This window comes from Hemitrygon akajei, chromosome 11 (assembly GCF_048418815.1).
Source record: "Hemitrygon akajei chromosome 11, sHemAka1.3, whole genome shotgun sequence".
Taxonomy (NCBI): Eukaryota; Metazoa; Chordata; class Chondrichthyes; order Myliobatiformes; family Dasyatidae; genus Hemitrygon; species Hemitrygon akajei.
In genome coordinates, this window is record NC_133134.1 from 83,535,745 (window position 1) to 83,552,884 (window position 17,140).

The window sequence follows — 17,140 nt, forward strand, 5'->3', positions numbered from 1 at the left end:
GTTGGACCGGAGGTGTTGTTGGAGTTGGGGTGGGGTTGGCCGGGATGTGTTGTTGGAGTAGGGGTGGGGTTGGACGGAGGTGATGTTGTTGTAGGGGGTGGGGTTGGACAGGAGGTGCTGTTGGAGTAGTGTTGTGGTTGGACTGAGATGATGTTGGAGTAGAGGTGGGGTTGGACGGGAGGTGATTTTGGAGTATGTGTGGGGTTGGACGGGATGTGTTGTTGGAGTAGGTGTGGGGTTGGACGGAGGTGATGTTGGATTAGTGGTGGGGTTGGACGGGAGGTGTTGTTGGAGTAGGGGTGTGGTTGGACGGAGGTGCTGTTGGAGTAGGGGGTGGGGTTGGACAGATCTGCTGTTGGCGTAGAGGGTGGGGTTGGACAGATGTGCTGTTGCAGTAGGGGTGGGGTTGGACTGAGATGATGTTGGAGTAGAGGTGGGGTTGGACGGGATGTGTTGTTGGAGTATTGGTTGGGTTGGACGTAAGCTGATGTTGGAGTAGGGGTTGGGTTGGACGGAGGTGATGTTGGAGTTGGGGTGGGGTTGGACGGAGGTACTGTTGGAATTGGGGGTGGGGTTGGATGTAGGTGCTGTTGGAGTAGGGGTGTGGTTGGACGGGAGGTGCTGTTGGAGTAGGGGTGGGGTTGGACGGGAGGTGAAGTTGGAGTTGGGGTGGGGTTGGACGGAGATGATGTTGGAGTAGAGGTGGGGTTGGACGGGAGGTGATGTTGGAGTCAGGGTGTGGTTGGACGGGAGATGATGTTGGAGTAGGGGGCGTGGTTAGACGGGAGGTGTTGTTGGAGTAAAGGTGGGGTTGGAATGGAGGTGTTATTGGAGTAGGGGACTGGGTTGGATGGGAGGTAATGTTGGAGTCGGGGTGTGGTTGGACGGGAGGTGATGTTGGAGTAGGCGTTGGGTTGGACGGGAGGTGTTGTTGGACTTGGGGTGTGGTTGGACGGGAGGAGCTGTTGGAGTAGGGGTGTGTTTGGAAGGGATGTTATGTTAGAGTAGGGCGTGGGGTTGGACGGGAGGTGATGTTGTTGTAGGGGGTGGAGTTGGACAGGAGGTGCTGTTGGAGTAGTTTTGTGGTTGGACTGAGATGATGCTGGAGTAGAGGTGGGGTTGGACGGGAGGTGATGTTGGAGTTGGTGTGGGGTTGGACGGGATGTGTTGTTGGAGTAGGTGTGGGGTTGGACGGAGCTGATGTTGGATTAGTGGTGGGGTTGGACGGGAGGTGTTGTTGGAGTAGGGGGTGGGGTTGGACGGGAGGTGATCTTGGAGTAGGGGGTGGTGTTGGACAGATCTGCTGTTGCAGTAGGGTTGGGGTTGGACGGAGGTGCTGTTGGAGTAGGGGTTTGGTTGGACGGGAGGTGCTGTTGGAGTAGGGGTGGGGTTGGACCGGAGGTGAAGTTGGAGTTGGGGTGGCGATGGACGGAGATGATGTTGGAGTAGAGGTGGGGTTGGACGGGAGGTGATGTTGGAGTCGGGGTGTGGTTGGACAGGAGATGATGTTGGAGTAGGGGGCGTGGTTAGACGCGAGGTGTTGTTGGAGTAGGGGTTGTGTTGGAATGGAGGTGTTATTGGATTAGGGGACTGCGTTGGACGGGAGGTGATGTTGGAGTCGTGGTGTGGTTGGACGAGAGGTGATGTTGGAGTTGGGGTATGGTTGGACGGGAGGTGATGTTGGAGTAGGGGTTGGGTTGGACCGGAGGTGTTGTTGGAGTTGGGGTGGGGTTGGCCGGGAGTTGCTTTTGGAGCTGGGGTGTGGTTGGACGGGAGGTGATGTTGGAGTTGGGTGTGGTTGGGCGGGAGGTAATGTTGGAGTGGGGGTTGGGTTGGACGGAGGTGATGTTGGAGTTGGGGTGAGGTTGGACGGAGGTGCTGTTGGCATAGGGGGTGGGGTTGGACATAGGTGCTGTTGGAGTAGGGGTGTGGTTGGATGGGAGGTGCTGTTGGAGTAGGGGTGGGGTTGGACGGGAGGTGAAGTTGGAGTTGGGGTGGGGTTCGACGGAGATGATGTTGGAGTAGAGGTGGGGTTGGACGGGAAGTGATGTTGGAGTCGGGGTGTGGTTGGACAGGAGATGATGTTGAAGTAGGGGGCGTGGTTAGACGTGAGGTGTTGTTGGAGTTGGGGTAGGGTTGGAATGGAGGTGTTATTGGATTAGGGGACTGCGTTGGACGGGAGGTGATGTTGGAGTCGTGGTGTGGTTGGACGGGAGGTGATGTTGGAGTTGGGGTGTGGTTGGACGGGAGGTGATGTTGGAGTAGGGGATGGGTTGGACGGGAGGTGTTGTTGGACTTGGGGTGTGGTTGGGCGTGAGGTGATGTTGGAGTTGGGGTGGCGTTGGACAGAGGTGATGTTGGAGTAGAGGGTGTGGTGGAACGGGAGATGTTGTTGGAGTCGGCTGGGGATGGACGGGACGTGCTGTTGGATTAGGGGTGGGGTAGGACGGAGATGATGTTGGAGTAGATGTGGGGCTGGACGGGAGGTGATGTTGGAGTAGTGGGTGTGGTTGGACGAGATGTGCTGTTGGAGTATGTGTGGGATTAGACGTGAGGAGCTGTTGGAGTAGGGGTGTCTTTGGACGGGATGTTATGTTGGAGTAGGGCGTGGGGTTGGACGGGAGGTGATGTTGTTGTAGGGGGTGGGGTTGGACAGGAGGTGCTGTTTGAGTAGTGTTGTGGTTGGACTGAGATGATGTTGGAGTAGAGGTGGGGTTGGACGGGAGTTGATGTTGGAGTAAGGGGTGGGGTTGGACGGTAGGTGCTGTTGGAGTAGGGGTGGAGTTGGACGTGAGGTGATGTTGGAGTAGGGGTTGGGTTGGACGGAGGTGATGTTGGAGTAGGGGTGGGGCTGGACGGAGGTGATGTTGGTTTAGGGGTGGGGTTGGACAGGAGGTGTTGTTGGAGTAGAGGTGGCGTTGGAAGGGAGATGTTGTTGGAGTTGGTGTGGGGTTGGACGGGATGAGTTGTTGGAGTAGGGGTGGGGTTGGACGGAGGTGATGTTGTTGTAGGGGGTGGGGTTGGACAGGAGGTGCTGTTGGAGTAGTGTTGTGGTTGGACTGAGGTGATGTTGGAGTAGAGGTGGGGTTGGACGGGAGTTGATGTTGGAGTAGGGGGTGGTGTTGGACGTGAGGTGATGTTGGAGTAGGGGTTGGGTTGGACGGAGGTGATGTTGGAGTAGGGGTGGGGCTGGACGGAGGTGATGTTGGTTTAGGGGGTGGGGTTGTACGGTAGGTGCTGTTGGAGTTGGGGTGTGGTTGGACGGGAGGTGATGTTGGAGTAGGGGTTGGGTTAGACGGGAGTTGTTGTTGGACTTGGGGTGTGGTTGGACATGAGGTGATGTTGGAGTTGGGGTGTGGTTGGCCGGGAGGTGGTGTTGGACTTGGGGTGTGGTTGGACGGGAGGTGATGTTGGAGTTGGGGTGTGGTTGGACGGGAGGTGCTTTTGGAGCTGGTGTGTGGTTGGACGGGAGGTGATGTTGGAGTTGGGGTGGGGCTGGACGGGAGGTGATGTTGGAGTAGGGGGTGTGGTTGGACGGGATTTGCTGTTGGAGTATGTGTGGGATTAGACGGGAGGAGCTGTTGGAGTAGGGGTGTGTTTGACGGGATGTTATGTTAGAGTAGGGCGTGGGGTTGGACGGGAGGTGATGTTGTTGTAGGGGCTGGGGTTGGACAGGATGTGCTGTTGGAGTAGTGTTGTGGTTGGACTGAGATGATGTTGGAGTAGAGGTGGGGTTGGACGGGAGGTGATGTTGGAGTAGGGGGTGTGGTTGGACGGGAGGTGCTGTTGATGTAGGGGTGGGGCTGGACGGAGGTGATGTTGGTTTAGGGGTAGGGTTGGACAGGAGGTGTTGTTGGAGTAGGGGTGTGGTTGGACGGAGGTGCTGTTGGAGTAGGGGTGGGGTTGGACGGAGGTGCTGTTGGAGTAGGGGTGGGGTTGGATGGGAGATGATGTTGGAGTAGGCGTGGAGTTGGATGGCTGGTGAAGTTGGAGTTGGGGTGGGGTTGGACGGAGATGATGTTGGAGTGGAGGTGGGGTTGGACGGGAGGTGATGTTGGAGTCAGGGTGTGGTTGGACGGGAGATGATGTTGGAGTAGGGGGCGTGGTTAGACGGGAGGTGTTGTTGGAGTAAAGGTGGGGTTGGAATGGAGGTGTTATTGGAGTAGGGGACGGGGTTGGATGGGAGGTAATGTTGGAGTCGAGGTGTGGTTTGACGGGAGGTGATGTTGGAGTAGGGGTTGGGTTGGACGGGAGGTGTTGTTGGACTTGGGGTGTGGTTGGACGGGAGGAGCTGTTGGAGTAGGGGTGTGTTTGGACGGGATGTTATGTTAGAGTACGGCGTGGGGTTGGACGGGAGGTGATGTTGTTGTAGGGGGTGGGGTTGGACAGGAGGTGCTGTTGGAGTAGTGTTGTGGTTTGACTGAGATGATGTTGGAGTAGAGGTGGGGTTGGACTGGAGGTGATGTTGGAGTAGGGGGTGGGGTTGGACGGGAGGTGCTGCTGGAGTAGGGGTGGAGTTGGATGGGAGGTGCTGTTGGAGTATTGGTTGTGTTGGACGTGAGGTGATGTTGGAGTAGGGGTTGGGTTGGACGGATGTGATGTTGGAGTAGGAGTGGGGCTGGACGGAGGTGATGTTGGTGTAGGGGTGGTGTTGGACAGGAGGTGATGTTGGAGTTGGGGTGTGGTTGGACGGGAGGTGATGTTGGAGTCGGGGTGTGGATGGACAGGAGATGATGTTGGAGTAGGGGGCGTGGTTAGACGGGATGTGTTGTTGGAGTAGGGGTGGGGTTGGACGGAGGTGATGTTGTTGTAGGGGGTGGGGTTGGACAGGAGGTGCTGTTGGAGTAGTGTTGTGGTTGGACTGAGATGATGTTGGAGTAGAGGTGGGGTTGGACGGGAGGTGATGTTGGAGTTGGTGTGGGGTTGGACAAGATGTGTTGTTGGAGTAGGTGTGGGGTTCGACGGAGGTGATGTTGGATTAGTGGTGGGGTTGGACGGGAGGTGTTGTTGGAGTAGTGGGTGGGGTTGGACGGGAGGTGATGTTGGTGTAGGGGTGTGGTTGGACAGGAGGTGTTCTTGGAGTAGGGGTGTGGTTGGACGGAGGTGCTGTTGGAGTAGGGGGTGGGGTTGGACAGATCTGCTGTTGGAGTAGTGGGTGGGGTTGGACAGATGTGGTGTTGGAGTAGGGGTGGGGTTGGACTGAGATGATGTTGGAGTAGAGGTGGGGTTGGACGGGAGGTGTTGTTGGAGTATTGGTTGGGTTGGACGTGAGGTGATGTTGGAGTAGGGATTGGGTTGGACGGAGTTGATGTTGGAGTTGGGGTGGAGTTGGACGGAGGTGCTGTTGGCGTAGGGGTTGTTGTTGGACGTAGGTGCTGTTGGAGTAGGGGTGTGGTTGGACGGGAGGTGCTGTTGGAGTAGGGGTGGGGTTGGACGGGAGGTGAAGTTGTAGTTGGGGTGGGGTTCGACGGAGATGATGTTGTAGTAGAGGTGGGGTTGGACAGGAGATGATGTTGGAGTAGGGGGCGTGGTTAGACGCGAGGTGTTGTTGGAGTAGGGGTTGGGTTCGAATGGAGGTGTTATTGGATTAGGGGACTGCGTTGGACGGGAGGTGATATTGGAGTCGTGGTTTGGTTGGATGGGAGGTGATGTTGGAGTTGGGGTGTGGTTGGACGGGAGGTGATGTTGGAGTAGGGGATGGGTTGGACGGGAGGTGTTGTTGGACTTGGGGTGTGGTTGGGCGTGAGGTGATGTTGGAGTTGCGGTGGCGTTGGACAGAGGTGATGTTGGAGTAGAGGGTGTGGTGGAACGGGAGATGTTGTTGGAGTTGGCATGGGGTTGGACGGGAGGTGCTGTTGGATTAGGGGTGCGGTAGGACGGAGTTGATGTTGGAGTAGATGTGGGGCTGGACGGGAGTTTATGGTTGAGTAGGGGGTGTGGTTGGACGAGATGTGCTGTTGGAGTATGTGTGGGATTAGACGGGAGGAGCTGTTGGAGTAGGGGTGTGTTTGGACGGGATGTTATGTTGGAGTAGGGTTTGGGTTGGACGGAGGTGATGTTGGAGTAGGGGTGGGGCTGGACGGAGGTGATGTTTGTTTAGGGGTGGGGTTGGACAGGAGGTGTTGTTGGAGTAGAGGTGGCGTTGGAAGGGATATGTTGTTGGAGTTGGTGTGGGGTTGAACGGGATGTGTTGTTGGAGTAGGGGTGGGGTTGGACGGAGGTGATGTTGTTGTAGTGGGTGGGGTTGGACAGGAGGTGCTGTTGGAGTAGTGTTGTGGTTGGACTGAGATGATGTTGGAGTAGAGGTGGGGTTGGACGGGATGTGTTGTTGGTGTAGGTGTTGGGTTGGACGGAGGTGATGTTGGATTAGTGGTTGGGTTTTTATAGGAGGTGTTGTTGGAGTAGGGGTGTGGTTGGACGGAGGTGCTGTTGGAGTAGGGGGTGGGGTTGGACAGGTCTGCTGTTGGAATAGGGGGTGGGGTTGGACAGATGTGCTGTTGCAGTAGGGGTGGGGTTAGACTGAGATGATGTTGGAGTAGAGGTGGGGTTGGACGGGAGGTGTTGTTGGAGTTGGGGTGGGGTTGGACGGAGGTACTGTTGGAATTGGGGGTGGGGTTGGATGTAGGTGCTGTTGGAGTAGGGGTGTGGTTGGACGGGAGGTGCTGTTGGAGTAGGGGTGGGGTTGGACGGGAGGTGAAGTTGGAGTTGGGGTGGGGTTGGACGGAGATGATGTTGGAGTAGAGGTGGGGTTGGACGGGAGGTGATGTTGGAGTCAGGGTGTGGTTGGACGGGAGATGATGTTGGAGTAGGGGGCGTGGTTAGACGGGAGGTGTTGTTGGAGTAAAGGTGGGGTTGGAATGGAGGTGTTATTGGAGTAGGGGACTGGGTTGGATGGGAGGTAATGTTGGAGTCGGGGTGTGGTTGGACGGGAGGTGATGTTGGAGTAGGGGTTGGGTTGGACGGGAGGTGTTGTTGGACTTGGGGTGTGGTTGGACGGGAGGAGCTGTTGGAGTAGGGGTGTGTTTGGACGGGATGTTATGTTAGAGTAGGGCGTGGGGTTGGACGGGAGGTGATGTTGTTGTAGGGGGTGGAGTTGGACAGGAGGTGCTGTTGGAGTAGTGTTGTGGTTGGACTGAGATGATGCTGGAGTAGAGGTGGGGTTGGACGGGAGGTGATGTTGGAGTTGGTGTGGGGTTGGACGGGATGTGTTGTTGGAGTAGGTGTGGGGTTGGACGGAGCTGATGTTGGATTAGTGGTGGGGTTAGACGGGAGGTGTTGTTGGAGTAGGGGGTGGGGTTGGACGGGAGGTGATGTTGGAGTAGGGGGTGGTGTTGGACAGATCTGCTGTTGCAGTAGGGGTGGGGTTGGACGGCGGTGCTGTTGGCGTTGGGGGTGGGGTTGGACGTAGGTGCTGTTGGAGTAGGGGTGTGGTTGGACGGGAGGTGCTGTTGGAGTAGGGGTGGGGTTGGACCGGAGGTGAAGTTGGAGTTGGGGTGGCGATGGACGGAGATGATGTTGGAGTAGAGGTGGGGTTGGACGGGAGGTGATGTTGGAGTCGGGGTGTGGTTGGACAGGAGATGATGTTGGAGTAGGGGGCGTGGTTAGACGCGAGGTGTTGTTGGAGTAGGGGTTGGGTTGGAATGGAGGTGTTATTGGATTAGGGGACTGCGTTGGACGGGAGGTGATGTTGGAGTCGTAGTGTGGTTGGACGAGAGGTGATGTTGGAGTTGGGTTATGGTTGGACGGGAGGTGATGTTGGAGTTGGGTGTGGTTGGGCGGGAGGTAATGTTGGAGTAGGGGTTGGGTTGGACGGAGGTGATGTTGGAGTTGGGGTGAGGTTGGACGGAGGTGCTGTTGGCATAGGGGGTGGGGTTGGACGTAGGTGCTGTTGGAGTAGGGGTGTGGTTGGATGGGAGGTGCTGTTGGAGTAGGGGTGGGGTTGGACGGGAGGTGAAGTTGGAGTTGGGGTGGGGTTCGACGGAGATGATGTTGGAGTAGAGGTGGGGTTGGACGGGAAGTGATGTTGGAGTCGGGGTGTGGTTGGACAGGAGATGATGTTGAAGTAGGGGGCGTGGTTAGACGTGAGGTGTTGTTGGAGTTGGGGTAGGGTTGGAATGGAGGTGTTATTGGATTAGGGGACTGCGTTGGACGGGAGGTGATGTTGGAGTCGTGGTGTGGTTGGACGGGAGGTGATGTTGGAGTTGGGGTGTGGTTGGACGGGAGGTGATGTTGGAGTAGGGGATGGGTTGGACGGGAGGTGTTGTTGGACTTGGGGTGTGGTTGGGCGTGAGGTGATGTTGGAGTTGGGGTGGCGTTGGACAGAGGTGATGTTGGAGTAGAGGGTGTGGTGGAATGGGAGATGTTGTTGTAGTTGGCTGGGGATGGACGGGACGTGCTGTTGGATTATGGGTGGGGTAGGACGGAGATGATGTTGGAGTAGATGTGGGGCTGGACGGGAGGTGATGTTGGAGTAGGGGGTGTGGTTGGACGAGATGTGCTGTTGGAGTATGTGTGGGATTAGACGTGAGGAGCTGTTGGAGTAGGGGTGTCTTTGGACGGGATGTTATGTTGGAGTAGGGCGTGGGGTTGGACGGGAGGTGATGTTGTTGTAGGGGGTGGGGTTGGACAAGAGGTGCTGTTTGAGTAGTGTTGTGGTTGGACTGAGATGATGTTGGAGTAGAGGTGGGGTTGGACGGGAGTTGATGTTGGAGTAGGGGTTGGGGTTGGACGGTAGGTGCTGTTGGAGTAGGGGTGGAGTTGGACGTGAGGTGATGTTGGAGTAGGGGTTGGGTTGGACGGAGGAGATGTTGCAGTAGGGGTGGGGCTGGACGGAGGTGATGTTGGTTTAGGGGTGGGGTTGGACAGGAGGTGTTGTTGGAGTAGAGGTGGCGTTGGACGGGAGATGTTGTTGGAGTTGGTGTGGGGTTGGACGGGATGTGTTGTTGGAGTAGGGGTGGGGTTGGACGGAGGTGATGTTGTTGTAGGGGGTGGGGTTGGACAGGAGGTGCTGTTGGAGTAGTGTTGTGGTTGGACTGAGATGATGTTGGAGTAGAGGTGGGGTTGGACGGGAGTTGATGTTGGAGTAGGGGGTGGGGTTGGACGGTAGGTGCTGTTGGAGTAGGGGTGGAGTTGGACGTGAGGTGATGTTGGAGTAGGGGTTGGGTTGGACGGAGGTGATGTTGGAGTAGGGGTGGGGCTGGACGGAGGTGATGTTGGTTTAGGGGTGGGGTTGGTCAGGAGGTGTTGTTGGAGTAGAGGTGGCGTTGGACGGGAGATGTTATTGGAGTTGGTGTGGGATTGGACGGGATGTGTTGTTGGAGTAGGGGTGGGGTTGGACGGAGGTGATGTTGTTGTAGGGGGTGGGGTTGGACAGGAGCTGCTGTTGGAGTAGTGTTGTGGTTGGACTGAGATGATGTTGGAGTAGAGGTGGGGTTGGACGGGAGGTGATTTTGGAGTATGTGTGGGGTTGGACGGGATGTACTGTTGGAGTAGGTGTGGGGTTGGACGGAGGTGTTGTTGGATTAGTGGTGGGGTTGGACGGGAGGTGTTGTTGGAGTAGGGGTGTGGTTAGACGGAGGTGCAGTTGGAGTAGGGGATGGGGTTGGACAGATCTGCTGTTGGAGTAGGGGGTGGGGTTGGACAGATGTGCTGTTGCAGTAGGGGTGGGGTTGGACTGAGATGATGTTGGAGTAGAGGTGGGGTTGGACGGGAGGTGTTGTTGGAGTATTGGTTGGGTTGGACGTAAGGTGATGTTGGAGTAGGGGTTGGGTTGGACGGAGGTGATGTTGGAGTTGGGGTGGGGTTGGACGGAGGTACTGTTGGCATTGGGGGTGGGGTTGGACGTAGGTGCTGTTGGAGTAGGGGTGTGGTTGGACGGGAGGTGCTGTTGGAGTAGGGGTAGGGTTGGACGGGACGTGAATTTGGAGTTGGGGTGGGGTTGGACGGGAGGTGTTGTTGGAGTATTGGTTGGGTTGGACGTAAGGTGATGTTGGAGTAGGGGTTGGGTTGGACGGAGGTGATGTTGGAGTTGCGGTGGGGTTGGACGGAGGTGCTGTTGGCATTGGGGGTGGGGTTGGACGTAGGTGCTGTTGGAGTAGGGGTGTCGTTGGACGGGAGGTGCTGTTGGAGTAGGGGTGGGGTTGGACTGGAGGTGAAGTTGGAGTTGGGGTGGGGTTGGATGGAGATGATGTTGGAGTAGAGGTGGGGTTGGACGGGAGGTGATGTTGGAGTAGGCGTGGATTTGTATGGCTGGTGAAGTTGGAGTTGGGGTGGGGTTGGACGGAGATGATGTTGGAGTAGAGGTGGGGTTGGACAGGAGGTGATGTTGGAGTCAGGGTGTGGTTGGACGGGAGATGATGTTGGAGTAGGGGGCGTGGTTAGACGGGAGGTGTTGTTGGAGTAAAGGTGGGGTTGGAATGGAGGTGTTATTGGAGTAGGGGACGGGGTTGGATGGGAGGTAATGTTGGAGTCGAGGTGTGGTTTGACGGGAGGTGATGTTGGAGTAGGGGTTGGGTTGGACGGAGGTGATGTTGGAGTAGGGGTGGGGCTGGACGGAGGTGATGTTTGTTTAGGGGTGGGGTTGGACAGGAGGTGTTGTTGGAGTAGAGGTGGCGTTGGAAGGGATATGTTGTTGGAGTTGGTGTGGGGTTGAACGGGATGTGTTGTTGGAGTAGGGGTGGGGTTGGACGGAGGTGATGTTGTTGTAGTGGGTGGGGTTGGACAGGAGGTGCTGTTGGAGTAGTGTTGTGGTTGGACTGAGATGATGTTGGAGTAGAGGTGGGGTTGGACGGGATGTGTTGTTGGTGTAGGTGTTGGGTTGGACGGAGGTGATGTTGGATTAGTGGTTGGGTTTTTATAGGAGGTGTTGTTGGAGTAGGGGTGTGGTTGGACGGAGGTGCTGTTGGAGTAGGGGGTGGGGTTGGACAGGTCTGCTGTTGGAATAGGGGGTGGGGTTGGACAGATGTGCTGTTGCAGTAGGGGTGGGGTTAGACTGAGATGATGTTGGAGTAGAGGTGGGGTTGGACGGGAGGTGTTGTTGGAGTTGGGGTGGGGTTGGACGGAGGTACTGTTGGAATTGGGGGTGGGGTTGGATGTAGGTGCTGTTGGAGTAGGGGTGTGGTTGGACGGGAGGTGCTGTTGGAGTAGGGGTGGGGTTGGACGGGAGGTGAAGTTGGAGTTGGGGTGGGGTTGGACGGAGATGATGTTGGAGTAGAGGTGGGGTTGGACGGGAGGTGATGTTGGAGTCAGGGTGTGGTTGGACGGGAGATGATGTTGGAGTAGGGGGCGTGGTTAGACGGGAGGTGTTGTTGGAGTAAAGGTGGGGTTGGAATGGAGGTGTTATTGGAGTAGGGGACTGGGTTGGATGGGAGGTAATGTTGGAGTCGGGGTGTGGTTGGACGGGAGGTGATGTTGGAGTAGGGGTTGGGTTGGACGGGAGGTGTTGTTGGACTTGGGGTGTGATTGGACGGGAGGAGCTGTTGGAGTAGGGGTGTGTTTGGACGGGATGTTATGTTAGAGTAGGGCGTGGGGTTGGACAGATGTGCTGTTGCAGTAGGGGTGGGGTTAGACTGAGATGATGTTGGAGTAGAGGTGGGGTTGGACGGGAGGTGTTGTTGGAGTTGGGGTGGGGTTGGACGGAGGTACTGTTGGAATTGGGGGTGGGGTTGGATGTAGGTGCTGTTGGAGTAGGGGTGTGGTTGGACGGGAGGTGCTGTTGGAGTAGGGGTGGGGTTGGACGGGAGGTGAAGTTGGAGTTGGGGTGGGGTTGGACGGAGATGATGTTGGAGTAGGGGGCGTGGTTAGACGGGAGGTGTTGTTGGAGTAAAGGTGGGGTTGGAATGGAGGTGTTATTGGAGTAGGGGACTGGGTTGGATGGGAGGTAATGTTGGAGTCGGGGTGTGGTTGGACGGGAGGTGATGTTGGAGTAGGGGTTGGGTTGGACGGGAGGTGTTGTTGGACTTGGGGGTGTGGTTGGACGGGAGGTGCTGTTGGAATAGGGGTGGGGCTGGACGGAGGTGATGTTGGTTTAGGGGTGGGGTTGGACAGGAGGTGTTGTTGGAGTAGGGGTGTGGTTGGACAGAGGTGCTGTTGGAGTAGGGGGTGGGGTTGGACGCAGGTGCTGTTGGAGTAGGGGTGGGGTTGGATGGGAGGTGATGTTGGAGTAGGCGTGGATTTGGATGGCTGGTGAAGTTGGAGTTGGGGTGGGGTTGGACGGAGATGATGTTGGAGTAGAGGTGGGGTTGGACGGGAGGTGATGTTGGAGTCAGGGTGTGGTTGGACGGGAGATGATGTTGGAGTAGGGGGCGTGGTTAGACGGGAGGTGTTGTTGGAGTAAAGGTGGGGTTGGAATGGAGGTGTTATTGGAGTAGGGGACTGGGTTGGATGGGAGGTAATGTTGGAGTCGGGGTGTGGTTTGACGGGAGGTGATGTTGGAGTAGGGGTTGCGTTGGACGGGAGGTGTTGTTGGACTTGGGGTGTGGTTGGACGGGAGGAGCTGTTGGAGTAGGGGTGTGTTTGGACGGGATGTTATGTTAGAGTACGGCGTTGGGTTGGACGGGAGGTGATGTTGTTGTAGGGGGTGGGGTTGGACAGGAGGTGCTGTTGGAGTAGTGTTGTGGTTGGACTGAGATGATGTTGGAGTAGAGGAGGGGTTGGACTGGAGGTGATGTTGGAGTAGGGGGTGGGGTTGGACGGGATGTGCTGCTGGAGTAGGGGTGGAGTTGGATTGGAGGTGCTGTTGGAGTATTGGTTGGGTTGGACGTGAGGTGATGTTGGAGTAGGGGTTGGGTTGGACGGATGTGATGTTGGAGTAGGAGTGGGGCTGGACGGAGGTGCTGTTGGAGTAGGGGTGGGGTTGGACGGGAGGTGAAGTTGGAGTTGGGGTGGGGTTGGACGGAGATGATGTTGGAGTAGAGGTGGGGTTGGACGGGAGGTGATGTTGGAGTCAGGGTGTGGTTGGACGGGAGATGATGTTGGAGTAGGGGGCGTGGTTAGACGGGAGGTGTTGTTGGAGTAAAGGTGGGGTTGGAATGGAGGTGTTATTGGAGTAGGGGACTGGGTTGGATGGGAGGTAATGTTGGAGTCGGGGTGTGGTTGGACGGGAGGTGATGTTGGAGTAGGGGTTGGGTTGGACGGGAGGTGTTGTTGGACTTGGGGTGTGGTTGGACGGGAGGAGCTGTTGGAGTAGGGGTGTGTTTGGACGGGATGTTATGTTAGAGTAGGGCGTGGGGTTGGACGGGAGGTGATGTTGTTGTAGGGGGTGGAGTTGGACAGGAGGTGCTGTTGGAGTAGTGTTGTGGTTGGACTGAGATGATGCTGGAGTAGAGGTGGGGTTGGACGGGAGGTGATGTTGGAGTTGGTGTGGGGTTGGACGGGATGTGTTGTTGGAGTAGGTGTGGGGTTGGACGGAGCTGATGTTGGATTAGTGGTGGGGTTAGACGGGAGTTGTTGTTGGAGTAGGGGGTGGGGTTGGACAGGAGGTGATGTTGGAGTAGGGGGTGGTGTTGGACAGATCTGCTGTTGCAGTAGGGGTGGGGTTGGACGGAGGTGCTGTTGGCGTTGGGGGTGGGGTTGGACGTAGGTGCTATTGGAGTAGGGGTGTGGTTGGACGGGAGGTGCTGTTGGAGTAGGGGTGGGGTTGGACCGGAGGTGAAGTTGGAGTTGGGGTGGCGATGGACGGAGATGATGTTGGAGTAGAGGTGGGGTTGGACGGGAGGTGATGTTGGAGTCGGGGTGTGGTTGGACAGGAGATGATGTTGGAGTAGGGGGCGTGGTTAGACGCGAGGTGTTGTTGGAGTAGGGGTTGGGTTGGAATGGAGGTGTTATTGGATTAGGGGACTGCGTTGGACGGGAGGTGATGTTGGAGTCGTGGTGTGGTTGGACGAGAGGTGATGTTGGAGTTGGGTTATGGTTGGACGGGAGGTGATGTTGGAGTTGGGTGTGGTTGGGCGGGAGGTAATGTTGGAGTGGGGGTTGGGTTGGACGGAGGTGATGTTGGAGTTGGGGTGAGGTTGGACGGAGGTGCTGTTGGCATAGGGGGTGGGGTTGGACGTAGGTGCTGTTGGAGTAGGGGTGTGGTTGGATGGGAGGTGCTGTTGGAGTAGGGGTGGGGCTGGACGGAGGTGATGTTGGTTTAGGGGTAGGGTTGGACAGGAGGTGTTGTTGGAGTAGGGGTGTGGTTGGACGGAGGTGCTGTTGGAGTAGGGGTGGGGTTGGACGGAGGTGCTGTTGGAGTAGGGGTGGGGTTGGATGGGAGATGATGTTGGAGTAGGCGTGGATTTGGATGGCTGGTGAAGTTGGAGTTGGGGTGGGGTTGGACGGAGATGATGTTGGAGTGGAGGTGGGGTTGGACGGGAGGTGATGTTGGAGTCAGGGTGTGGTTGGACGGGAGATGATGTTGGAGTAGGGGGCGTGGTTAGACGGGAGGTGTTGTTGGAGTAAAGGTGGGGTTGGAATGGAGGTGTTATTGGAGTAAGGGACGGGGTTGGATGGGAGGTAATGTTGGAGTCGAGGTGTGGTTTGACGGGAGGTGATGTTGGAGTAGGGGTTGGGTTGGACGGGAGGTGTTGTTGGACTTGGGGTGTGGTTGGACGGGAGGAGCTGTTGGAGTAGGGGTGTGTTTGGACGGGATGTTATGTTAGAGTACGGCGTGGGGTTGGACGGGAGGTGATGTTGTTGTAGGGGGTGGGGTTGGACAGGAGGTGCTGTTGGAGTAGTGTTGTGGTTTGACTGAGATGATGTTGGAGTAGAGGTGGGGTTGGACTGGAGGTGATGTTGGAGTAGGGGGTGGGGTTGGACGGGAGGTGCTGCTGGAGTAGGGGTGGAGTTGGATGGGAGGTGCTGTTGGAGTATTGGTTGGGTTGGACGTGAGGTGATGTTGGAGTAGGGGTTGGGTTGGACGGATGTGATGTTGGAGTAGGAGTGGGGCTGGACGGAGGTGATGTTGGTGTAGGGGTGGTGTTGGACAGGAGGTGATGTTGGAGTTGGGGTGTGGTTGGACGGGAGGTGATGTTGGAGTCGGGGTGTGGATGGACAGGAGATGATGTTGGAGTAGGGGGCGTGGTTAGACGGGATGTGTTGTTGGAGTAGGGGTGGGGTTGGACGGAGGTGATGTTGTTGTAGGGGGTGGGGTTGGACAGGAGGTGCTGTTGGAGTAGTGTTGTGGTTGGACTGAGATGATGTTGGAGTAGAGGTGGGGTTGGACGGGAGGTGATGTTGGAGTTGGTGTGGGGTTGGACAAGATGTGTTGTTGGAGTAGGTGTGGGGTTCGACGGAGGTGATGTTGGATTAGTGGTGGGGTTGGACGGGAGGTGTTGTTGGAGTAGTGGGTGGGGTTGGACGGGAGGTGATGTTGGTGTAGGGGTGTGGTTGGACAGGAGGTGTTGTTGGAGTAGGGGTGTGGTTGGACGGAGGTGCTGTTGGAGTAGGGGGTGGGGTTGGACAGATCTGCTGTTGGAGTAGTGGGTGGGGTTGGACAGATGTGGTGTTGGAGTAGGGGTGGGGTTGGACTGAGATGATGTTGGAGTAGAGGTGGGGTTGGACGGGAGGTGTTGTTGGAGTATTGGTTGGGTTGGACGTGAGGTGATGTTGGAGTAGGGATTGGGTTGGACGGAGTTGATGTTGGAGTTGGGGTGGGTTTGGACGGAGGTGCTGTTGGCGTAGGGGTTGTTGTTGGACGTAGGTGCTGTTGGAGTAGGGGTGTGGTTGGACGGGAGGTGCTGTTGGAGTAGGGGTGGGGTTGGACGGGAGGTGAAGTTGTAGTTGGGGTGGGGTTCGACGGAGATGATGTTGGAGTAGAGGTGGGGTTGGACAGGAGATGATGTTGGAGTAGGGGGCGTGGTTAGACGCGAGGTGTTGTTGGAGTAGGGGTTGGGTTGGAATGGAGGTGTTTTTGGATTAGGGGACTGCGTTGGACGGGAGGTGATATTGGAGTCGTGGTTTGGTTGGACGGGAGGTGATGTTGGAGTTGGGGTGTGGTTGGACGGGAGGTGATGTTGGAGTAGGGGATGGGTTGGACGGGAGGTGTTGTTGGACTTGGGGTGTGGTTGGGCGTGAGGTGATGTTGGAGTTGCGGTGGCGTTGGACAGAGGTGATGTTGGAGTAGAGGGTGTGGTGGAACGGGAGATGTTGTTGGAGTTGGCATGGGGTTGGACGGGAGGTGCTGTTGGATTAGGGGTGCGGTAGGACGGAGTTGATGTTGGAGTAGATGTGGGGCTGGACGGGAGTTTATGGTTGAGTAGGGGGTGTGGTTGGACGAGATGTGCTGTTGGAGTATGTGTGGGATTAGACGGGAGGAGCTGTTGGAGTAGGGGTGTGTTTGGACGGGATGTTATGTTGGAGTAGGGTTTGGGTTGGACGGAGGTGATGTTGGAGTAGGGGTGGGGCTGGACGGAGGTGATGTTTGTTTAGGGGTGGGGTTGGAGAGGAGGTGTTGTTGGAGTAGAGGTGGCATTGGAAGGGATATGTTGTTGGAGTTGGTGTGGGGTTGAACGGGATGTGTTGTTGGAGTAGGGGTGGGGTTGGACGGAGGTGATGTTGTTGTAGTGGGTGGGGTTGGACAGGAGGTGCTGTTGGAGTAGTGTTGTGGTTGGACTGAGATGATGTTGGAGTAGAGGTGGTGTTGGACGGGATGTGTTGTTGGTGTAGGTGTTGGGTTGGACGGAGGTGATGTTGGATTAGTGGTTGGGTTTTTATAGGAGGTGTTGTTGGAGTAGGGGTGTGGTTGGATGGAGGTGCTGTTGGAGTAGGGGGTGGGGTTGGACAGGTCTGCTGTTGGAGTAGGGGGTGGGGTTGGACAGATGTGCTGTTGCAGTAGGGGTGGGGTTAGACTGAGATGATGTTGGAGTAGAGGTGGGGTTGGACGGGAGGTGTTGTTGGAGTTGGGGTGGGGTTGGACGGAGGTACTGTTGGAATTGGGGGTGGGGTTGGATGTAGGTGCTGTTGGAGTAGGGGTGTGGTTGGACGGGAGGTGCTGTTGGAGTAGGGGTGGGGTTGGACGGGAGGGGAAGTTGGAGTTGGGGTGGGGTTGGACGGAGATGATGTTGGAGTAGAGGTGGGGTTGGACGGGAGGTGATGTTGGAGTCAGGGTGTGGTTGGACGGGAGATGATGTTGGAGTAGGGGGCGTGGTTAGACGGGAGGTGT

The 17,140-nt window shown here is 56.8% G+C and overlaps 1 protein-coding gene across 1 annotated transcript in view; it reads left to right on the plus strand.

Moving 5' to 3' along the window:
* Nucleotides 1–17,140, plus strand: part of LOC140736352 (hepatocyte nuclear factor 6-like) — a 471,328-nt gene that overhangs the window by 254,499 nt on the left and 199,689 nt on the right. The window lies entirely within an intron of this gene.